Below are 11,707 nucleotides of genomic sequence, written 5' to 3'. Positions count from 1 at the left end.
AAACTCAAACAAACAATATGATTACGGAGTTTGGACCTTCCGTCCTACGTATCCGCTCCCCACTCCCGGGGAGAAATCCACTATCATAATCCGGTTTGGAAGCCGGAACTTCTACACACTCGGTTTATAAGCTTACCGAAAACTCTCACACAACAAATACTATGCAATCACACTCTACACCCTCACAAGTGTTGGACCTAGCCGTGTCTCCCTCAAGTGCTCGGTTACAACCTCTCTCTAGGTTCGTCAATTGACGCCACTCCTCTTGGGACGATCCCCGACTCTCACCACACACTCCTCTCGGTGTACAAGTGTATTACAAAATGTATCCTCACAATTAGGCTTAATCACTCAATTGTTACAACTCTCACCAACCCAAATATACTATATATGAAAATACAATAAGCTCAATATGGGTGTGTGTAACAATGAGATAATATAATCAAATCTAAACTCAATATAAAAACTAGCTTTAAAGAAAGATAATCAAATAACTAAGTAAATGTAAAGCTAGATAAGAGTTTAGAAAATTTCTCAATAGATCAAGAGGTGGAGGGAAAATAGTTGGAAGCTCAAACTTCAATAGATGATCTCCTCAAGCTCTTGTGGAATTTTCTTCACAAACAAACTCTTGAAACAAACTTAAAAACCCTTCAACAAACTTGTAAAACTCTTTTTAAAACTCTCTTAAACATCCATAAGAAACAATGAAAGTTGAGAGCTTTTTATACCATCTTAAACCAGCCAAAAACTCCCAAAAACCGAAAATATCAAAAACTAGCCGTTACTAGCCGTTATAGGCTGAAAAGACCAAAATACCCCTAAATTCAGCATTCTGGAAATATACGTATCTGGTTTTGTAAAATCAATTAAAAATAGTAAATCAACTCTAAAAATTATGAAACTTTTAGATAAGGTTCTAAACATGTAGAAGAATATTTTAGAGAAAGAATTTCTAAAAATCATTTCTCATTTGAGAGAAATAAATGTTTGAACACAGATATATAGTTTCTGAAAATCTGCTAACATACACGATTTTGTAAAATCAATTGGGCATAGTAAATCAACTCCAAAAATAGTAAAATTTTGAGGAAAGTTTCTAAACATGTAGATAAACATTTCAAAGAAAGAATTTCTTAAATATCACTTCTCATTTGTGAAAACGTATCTGTTTTGTAAAAACATGCACGAACATGCACGAACGAAAAACATGATTTTGTAAATTCAATTAAACGTAACAAATCAATTTCAAACTTGATGAAACTTTGGGAAATGTTTGCAAATGTGATTTTGAACATGTTACAAAAAAGAATTTTCCAATTTGCATTTCCCAATTGTGGAATCTCATTGTTTTGTAAAATCAGTATGGACTTGTAAAAGCTTGATCTTGATATAATAAGTTTAAACAAAGTTTTGAAAACTTTCCAATAGATTTATAAACTTGATAAAAGATATAAAATAATGTCGTTAAGTCTATAATCCAAAACGACGATAAACTAAACCAAACGTGTGTGTGTGATATTGAGCTTGAAGTATTAACACACATAATATAAGCCCTAAACTAATTTACCTAAGCTTGATTGGTTTTCAATATGCTTGACTTGGTAATCTCGCGGATGAAGCTTGAACTTGATCTTTAACTTTGAATTGCAAGGCTTCACTCCACTATTCCGCCAACCTCCATTGGATATGATCATTGAAGCTCTATTCCATCCATCCTCCAACTACGTTGTTTGTCTATAATAAATAAGAAAACACAAATATTAGACAAACAATATTAGTGATAAATTGTTTGTTAAACATCATCAAAATAAGAAGGCAAACAATCTCCCCCTTTTTGATGATGACAAACAATTTACAAAAGGAAATATATGCATGAAGGAAATGAATATATAATTTATAATTCACATGCATATAAACAATAAAGAATATACTCACAATACTTCTCCCCCTTTGACAACATAAAAAATGGGACAAAAGAATTAAGAGAGCGAAAGCTCCCCCTATCAATAAGCATAGGTGAGTATAAAAACAAATATAGAATAGGGAATAGCTCCCCCTATCAAAATGCCATATAAAATATATGCAATAAAGATCAAGGCAAAACATGTGAGCAAGCATACATGAATATGCTAAATATCACTCACATACAAAAAGATAACGAGAACACATATAAATATGTCAATATGAAAATAGTGTCTCATTAACACAAAAAAAGAAAAACTATGTAAAAATAGGTTTATGAAAACAAATGAGAGAATAACATAAGAATCATGCAAAAAGAGTTTTCGAATGAAAACAAATCAACCAAATAAAATCATAAATCAACCACAATCACATAAAATCAAACCATCATTGATTTTCAAAAATCAAGAGAGGCAAATATATCTAGCTCTTGAGCTAGTATCAACCCATATGAACATTTTAGCACCCGGTAAACAAGATTTGGGAATAAACACCAAATAATCCGGAGGGTTATATAAACATAGTCCTCTCATCAAAACAAAAATAATAATCATGAAAACAAAAGATTTGATACAAGAAAAATTGTTTTCATAACCAAAAGATTTTAAAGCATAATTTTCAAAACCAAGAAAAAGAAAGATAAAAACATTAAAATTCTTGGTTTAAAAATCAAATTTGTTTTGGTACTCAAGAACTCTTGGTACCAAAAGATTTAGGGACATGATCCCTATCATTTAAGCTCAAAGCCCTAGGGTTATGAACCCTCTTAGGCACATGTGGTGCACTAACACGTTTAAGCTCAAAGCCCTAGGGTTATGAACCCTCTTAGGCACATGTGGTGCACTAACACGGTCAAAGCAATAATCGCTCAAATGACCCTTCTGATTGCAATTTGTGCAATGAAAGAGATCCATTTGTTTTTGTGGACCATTAGCTCGTGCACGGGAAACATTTGCAAACATAGATGATCTTTTAAGATTATTTTACAAATGTGAAACATTATCAAAACAAAACTTTCCTAAGTGGCCATATCTACCACAAACATCACATTTAAAAACATGTGGTCTATTGGAAACATTTGTCAAATAAGATTTTCTTTTCAAATTGAAACAATATTTGGCCAAATGACCAAAACGATCACAATGATCACACTTGAACACACTAGCATGCTTATGATGAACTTTGTGAGAATGAGCATGTGAATGTGTAAGTGTACAAGATGAAGAAGCTACATGAGATGCACAAGGAGCATTAGAATTCTTATGTTTGTGTGCATCATAGCAAAATTTAGATAAATAACATTTTCGACCGCAAATAGAGCATTTGTAAATTTTGCTATATATGTGTGCATGATGAGTAGATGATGACTTAGATTTGGCACACATATCCATAAGCTTCTTATGATTATTAATGCATGTTTTTAAAGTTGAATCTAAAGATGAAATGCTTTTATTCATAAGATTCAAACCTTCATTTTTAGGCACATATGCATTTTTAGAAGTAGAACATAAATAGTCATTTATAAAGGAAGTTGTATCATTCTTTATGCTCTCTACTTCTAACATGGCATCAATCTTAGCATGAGATAGGCTAGCAATAGATGAGATCAAATTTTTATTTTCCAAATTTAATAACTCATTGCTTTCTTTAAGCATAGTATTTTCATTTTTAATGACATCAAATTTGGACACTAGCTTCTCATGATCGGATTTTAAATTATCATGCTTGCATTGTAAATCAACAAAATCTTTATGCAATTTGTTAAAGGCATAAAACAATTTTTCACTGGCACAAGCAAGTTCATTATTAGGTAAATCATTAATGGTTTCGAACTCGCAAACCTCACTAGGGCTATCGCCTAGTGGCCGTGTGCATGATGCTCCATATGGACTTGAAGTCGGATCCTCCAAAGCTTGTCGGATCGCCTCCAAGTACCCTTGATGTGCTTCAATAAATTTCCAAAGTTTGTAAGCACTATCAAAATGAACAAACTTGTTAGACATAGATGAATTAAAAGCATTTAGCAAATATTCTAACAAAATATTGTTCATTGTAAACATACGATGATCATTCTTATTCCACTTGGATTTCTCCAAAGTGGGCACAATATAAGCATCATCTATAATTTCCCATAAATCAAAGTGTTTAGATTGAACAAAAAGTTTAAATCTAACACACCATTGGGCATAGGGGAAATTATCTAATCTAGGATTTTATGCTAATTAAAACTAATTAACAAATATATTCTTGCAAGATAGATATACAAAGAGTTATGTGCAAGAATATGCAATATACACAAGGTGATATATCCTAGCAAAGAGGTATACTATATGATATATGCAAGGATATGCAAACACAAGGGTAACATAAACAAATGATATAGTGGATAAAATAAACAACGAGAGAAGGCTATAAAGATGAACAAATATAAGTGTGCTAAGCCAAACTCAAACAAGCAATATGATCACGGAGTTCGGACCTTCCGTCCTACGTCTCCGCTCCCCACTCCCTGGGAGAAATCCACTATCACAATCCGGTTTGGAAGCCGGAACTTCTACACACTCGGTTTACTAGCTTACCGAAAACTCTCACACAACAAACACTATGCAATCACACTCTACACCCTCACAAGTGTTGGACCTAGCTGTGTCTCCCTCAAGTGCTCGGTTACAACCTCTCTCTAGGTTCGTCAATCGATGCCACTCCTCTTGGAACGATCCCTGACTCTCACCATACACTCCTCTCGGTGTACAAGTGTATTACAAAGTGTATCCTCACAATTAGGCTTAATATAATAAATGTTTGTTCTCTACTATGGATGAGAACACAATGAAAGCTCACACTCAATTATTACAACTCTCACCAACCCAAATATACTATATATGAAAATACAATAAGCTCAATATGGGTGCGTGTAACAATGAGATAATATAATCAAATCTAAACTCAATATAAAAACTAGCTTTAAAGAAAGATAATCAAATAACTAAGCAAATGTAAAGCTAGATAAGAGTTTAGAAAACTTCTCAATAGATCAAGAGGTGGAGGGAGAATAGTTGGAAGCTCAAACTTTAATAGATGATCTCCTCAAGCTCTTGTGGAATTTTCTTCACAAACAAACTCTTGAAACAAACTTAAAAACCCTTCAACAAACTTGTAAAACTCTTTTTAAAACTCTCTTAAATATCCATAAGAAACAATGAAAGTTGAGGGCTTTTTATAGCCTCTTAAATCAGCCACAAACTCTCAAAAACCGAAAATATCAAAAACTAGCCGTTATAGGCTGAAAAGACCAAAATACCCCTAAATTCAGCATTCTGGAAATATATGTATCTGGTTTTGTAAAATCAATTAAAAATAGTAAATTAACTCTAAAAATTATGAAACTTTGAGGTAATGTTCTAAACATGTAGAATAATATGTTAGAGAAAGAATTTATGAAAAATAATTTCTCATTTGAGAGAAATAAATGTTTGAACATAGATATACAGTTTCTGAAAATCTGCTAACATACACGATTTTGTAAAATCAATTGGGCACAGTAAATCAACTCCAAAAATAGTAAAATTTTGAAAAAAGTTTCTAAACATTTAGATAAACATTTAAAAGAAATAATTTCTTAAATATCACTTTCCATTTGTGAAAACGCATCTGTTTTGTAAAAACATGCACGAACATGCACGAATGAAAGACATGATTTTGTAAATTCAATTAAACGTAACAAATCAATTTCAAACTTGATGAAACTTTGGAAAATGTTTGCAAATATGATTTTGAACATGTTACAAAAAGGAATTTTCCAATTTGTATTTCCCAATTATGGAATCTCATTATTTTGCAAAATCACATAAGTATGGACTTGTAAAAGCTTGATCTTGACAAAATGAGTTTAAACAAAGTTTTGAAAACTTTCCAATAGATTTATAAACTTAATAAAAGATATAAAATAATGTCGTTAAGTCTATAATCCAAAACGACGATAAACCAAACCAAACGTGTGTGTGTGATATTGAGCTTGAAGTATTAACACACATAATATAAGCCCAAAACTAATTTACCCAAGCTTGATTGGTCTTCAATATGCTTGACTTGGTAATCTCGCGGATGAAGCTTGAACTTGATCTTTAACTTTGAATTACAAGGCTTCACTCCACTATTATGCTAACCTCCATTGGATATGATCATTGAAACTCTATTCCATCCATCCTCCAACTACGTTGTTTGTCTATAATAAATAAGAAAACACAAATATTAGACAAGTTTGTCTATAATAAATAAGAAAACACAAATATTAGACAAACAACATTAGTGGTAAATTATTTGTTAAACATCATCAAAACAAGAAGGCCAACACAAATATTAGACAAACAACATTAGTGGTAAATTATTTGTTAAACATCATCAAAACAAGAAGGCCAACAATTTCTTAAAAATAAGAAAATAGATAAGATGAGATGAGTTATCATTATATTATTAGATGATGTGACCCACACTTAAGGAAATTGTTTTCCTAGCTTTTTGGAAGGAAAACAAAGAAATAAAATGTAAATGAGATGAGATGAGTTGTCACAATCTTATTGGATGATGTGAGTGATTTTTAAATATGAGATGAGATGAGTTGAGTGATGTTGTGGATGAAAATAATATTTTATTAGATGTGGTGGATTTGATGGATGAGTTGTTGGATGAAAATAATATTTTATTAGATATGGTGGATGAGTTGTTGGATAAAAATAATATTTTATTAGATTTAGTGGAGTGAGTTTTAGGGATGGAAATGTGTGAAATTATATTTTTTGAGATTTCTTGGTTTTCATTTCTATTTTTTGGTTTTTTAGGAAATAACCGAACAGGCCCTAAGTCCAATTTGATTCATATTAAGTCTAATTTAATTCCTTTTAAGCCTAATTTCAATCATGTTAAATTCTTTTTAAGTCTAATTAAAATCATGTTAAGTCTAATTTAATGTTAAGTCCAATTTAATTAGACTTGAAATATATTGAATTAGATATATCATGATTTAAATTAAACTTAAAAAGAATTAAATTAGACTTAACATGAATTAAATTGGACTTAACATGAAATTAGACTTAAAACAAGTTGAATTAGACTTAACATGATTTAAAGTAAACTTAAAAGGAATTTAACATGATTAAAATTAGACTTAAAAGGAATTAAATTAGACTTAATATAAATCAAATTGGACTTAATATGAATCAAATTGGACTTAACATAAAATTAAACTTAAAATAAGTTAAAATAGAATTGATATGATTCATGTTAAGTCTAATTCAACTTATTTTTAGACTTAAAACAAGTTAAATTAGGCATAACATGATTTAAATAAGACTTAAAAGGAATTAAATTAGACTTAACATGAATCAAATTAGATTTAACATGAACCGAATTGAACTTAACATGAACCAAATTGAACTTAACAGAATCAAATGGGACTTAATATGAATTAGACTTAAAACAAGTTGAATTAGACTTAACACGAATTAACATGATTCATGTTAAGTCTAATATAACTTGTTTTTAGACTTGAAACAAGTTGAATTAGACATAACATGATTTAAATTAGACTTAAAACAAGTTGGATTAGACTTAACATGATTTAAATTGCATTTAACATGAACCAAATTGGACTTAACATAAGCCGAATTGGACTTAACATGATTTAAATTAGACTTAACATTAAACTGAATTGGACTTAACATGAATTAAATTGGACTTAACATGAACCGAATAGGACTTAACATGAGCCGAACTGGACTTAACATGAATTTAATTAGACTTAATATATAATCCATTACACTAAATATTCAACAAATTAGACTTATTATTCAACCCAATAGATTTAACATACAATCCCTTGGACTTATTATTCGACCCGATTGACTTAGTATACAAGCCCTTGGATTTCACTTCCAACTCATTAGACTTAATGTTTCACCTTGGATTTGAACTTAACATCAAAAATTATCAAAAAAAAAAAATCATATTTAGCCGATATTTCTTTAAATTTTTATCTTTCTACGATGTTCAAACAGAAATTATAATTCATTAGACTTAATATACGAGCTCCTCGTCGTCCTCCTCCAACACCGTCTCCTCTTCCTCGTTCTTCACCTTCAGTATCGGAGACCGATATGTTATTTGACGAATCCTCCGATGAGAATTTCGAGGGTTTTGCCATTGTCATTGCCATTACTGGCCAAATTTGGGTTTATTTTGCTTATGGAGGGAAAGAAAGAGAGAGCGGGGAAAATTAGTGAGAGAAAAAACAAATAATATTGAGATTTTCCTATGTAATATATACCCCTAGATCAACAATATGGCCGGAATGTGCACCTATGTTTGGTGGTGGCAGAGAAGGATGTCAGTGTCTGAGAGAAAAAGGAGGAAGAGGGAGAGAGGAGAAAGGAGATGAGTTAGATAAGAGGAGGAATGAGGAGCCATGACCATTAGAATTAGAGAGAAAAGAATGGAAGAGAAAAGGTCATTTTGAGATTTTTTTTTTATTTTTTATTCTCTCTCTATGCTTAGTTGGCAATGAATAATTACTAAAGAAGGGCTGCAGCGCATAGATCTCCAATTTAAGGGCTGCAGCACATGAAAAAAGTTAGAAGGGCTGCAACACATGAAGTTATTACTTCTGGGGCCTTAACACAAAATGAGTTAATTTCACAAAACCCCCCGAACTTTTGGGGGTGTTACACATAACCCCCTTGAGCTTTGTTTTAACCCCCAAAATTATGGGGTGTCTTACAAAATTATTCTAAACTTTAGTTTATCTCACCTACCCTCTCTGCCTTTAATTTGCACATAATGTCTTTGAGTGAAAAAAAAATTCCCAAACATTATCACCCGTCTTTTAAATGCAACATTCTTCTTCCCCTAAAGTTTGAGTTCTATTCTCTTAAGAAATTTTTTAGTTATTTGCATATTACAGGTAAGGGGAGGGTTAGGTGGGATAAGCTAAAGATCAGGGGTTTTTGTAAGACACCCCATAGTTTAAGAGGGTTAATTGAGGTGAAAAAAAGTTCAGGGTGGCTATGTGTACCTCGCCCCAAAAAGTTAAGGGGGTTTGTGAAATTAACCCCCACTAAAACGCATTATGTTTGACTCATTTAGCACTTATATACCCTTAGTTGGTTTTTGGAATATTTATATACCCTGAGTTGTTTAAAATTAGCACTTTAATGCCATTTGTTATGCAAACGTGAAAATTTTCATTCAAAAGTTCTCCTATAACATGAATATAATTTTATAACTTTCTAACTATAAAATTTATTGAACCTACTATTAAATCTATCCAAATTTTATTTTTTAAATAGAATTAGAATATATTTAATTAGAATTTGGTTAGGATTAATAGTAAACTAAACAAATATTAATGTATAAAAAGCTCTAAAATTAAAATGTGATGTTATATAGGAACTTTCATTGAAAATTATTATATTTGCATAACAAAGGGTACTAAAGTGCTAATTTTAAACAACTCAAGGTATTTAAATACTTCAAAAAACACTGAGGGGTAAATAGGTGCTAAATGAGTGAAACATAAGGTATTTTAGTACAATTTAGCCTTTTGAAAAAGTATTTATTTAGTCTTTTTAAAAAAAGTATTTGATTTTCTCAATTTTGAGTTTTGAAGATATGTTATTTTATCAAAAATCTTTAAAATCCCAAAGTTTATATTTTTTTGGGTAAGTTGCACTTAAATACAATATAGTTTCCCACTTGTTGCATTTAATTACCACAAGCCATATTTTGATGCAAGAAAATACCATAAAGTTTCAAAATTTGTACATTATTACCATCGATCATGTAAACAAGGTAATTCACCTAAATATTTCCCTATGATATGCCAATTGTAGAGCTTTGTAACTAACAATATCTGTTAAATTTACTGTCACGCCCCAGTTCCAAAATGTAAACATTTGAAACGTGACTCGGCCGACAATGTAGCCACTTGGTCACATTCACACCTCTAGATCATCATGTATACAAATACACAACCAAAACTACACTACAAAGCATGTAACTAAGATAACAAAAGAAAATATATAGATAAAAGAAATCTCCCAAAAAATAGCGTTCAAGTACAAGTCCACAACTACCCACAATGGAAAAGAGTAAGAAAAATAACATCATAGTCTAGAAGGCCACATGTGGTTCAAAGAAAAAAATCTAAATCAAATAACTACCTAACCTAAATAAAATTGAAGAACTGTTAGGATAAACGGTGATCACTGCCATTGAGTCTGCTCCTCAAAATACTCCTGGTCCTGTGAAGAAAGAATAGTCTCTGAGTCGGGGGTGCTCAAATCGCAGAGGAGTCAGAAAACTCCCAATAAGTATGTAAAATGAAGAAATTGTGCGTATGTAAGTATACGTGACAAATAGAAAGAAAAAAAATGAAATCTAAATTAAATGTGATTAAAAATGCTAATTATAGAGATCAAGATAAAGTCTATCACAAGACAGACAAGTACATTATTATTATTTTATGTGTTATTTAAATTAGAGGAGAAATATTTTCATGTATATAAATCAAGTTCCCGTAAACCGTCCCGGGAACACGACTTCAAATCAAGTATTGGCCATTGTATATATAACTCAAAATATCAGGGATGCGCATGAGCCCGCTTATATATACTTTATATTCTTCGACCAATTCCCCTTTATTAAACCCCACATTTTTGTTTATTTTTTAGTGACTGTGCATGAAATGTTTTTCACTAACCACAATATTATCATGGAACGACTTTCGTAAAACTATGAAAAATAGCTGTGATCCAAAACATGCACAGTCAAGAGGGATGCGTCGTCTAATAAACATTATAATAATAATAGCAGTCAAGGAACCTCACACTGGGATAACGACATCGAGAGTATAACCATCCTATGATAGCACACTTATGAATCATATTTTTTATGGAAGTCGTCTTCATGCACAGTCGGTCCTAATAAATGTCTAGGTGATCGAACATATTTTCAGGTAATCCAACAAGCCTCAAGTGATCAACCAATATACTCATTTATCCTAGCCAAAAAGAAAAATAACTAAGCAACATATTTTGTTTAGCGTCAATAATGGGTCAACAGGTTGGTTTGTACCTAAAAATCCCTAAATTTGATTCTTTGTGTTCAAAAACCCAAGCGGGTTTGATATTTGATATCAGACCCCAACCAGATCGGGTTGAGTACAAAAACCAAGCTAACTAAATTTTTTTAATAAAATGAAGGGTTTAGGATTTAACTCCAAACCTCTATGTCATAGTCAAAGGCATCTAACAACTCCAAGCATCATGTTTTTATGCCATAGGTGATGCATGAAATTACTACATGTTTGTTTCAATTAATAAGTCCCCAAAAATGTATTTTGACAAGTAAATGATATTTATATATATATCTTTATAAAAGCTTACGAAAAATAATCCTTCTGATTTGTACAAAAATTTATGTGAATGTAACACTACTAATAGCAATAATAAGGTTAAGGTCAGGGAGGGAAAAATTTAAGATAGACAAAAGTAGATCGTATGATTATAAAACCCCTTTTTTTTTAAATAATTAGTAAAAGAGGGTTATATTCTTTTTCTTTCATTGTCTAAAGTAAAAGGAAAACGAAGAATTGAGAAAAGAAGTTCTTTCTTATTAAAAAATTATTATTTAACCGGAATATCTATCTTAAGAATAAATCATTAGAAAGAATTTTACTAAAACATAACTA

This window comes from Asparagus officinalis, chromosome 1 (assembly GCF_001876935.1).
Source record: "Asparagus officinalis chromosome 1, Aspof.V1, whole genome shotgun sequence".
NCBI classification, from domain to species: Eukaryota; Viridiplantae; Streptophyta; class Magnoliopsida; order Asparagales; family Asparagaceae; genus Asparagus; species Asparagus officinalis.
Note: the sequence above shows the minus strand (reverse complement) of the source record.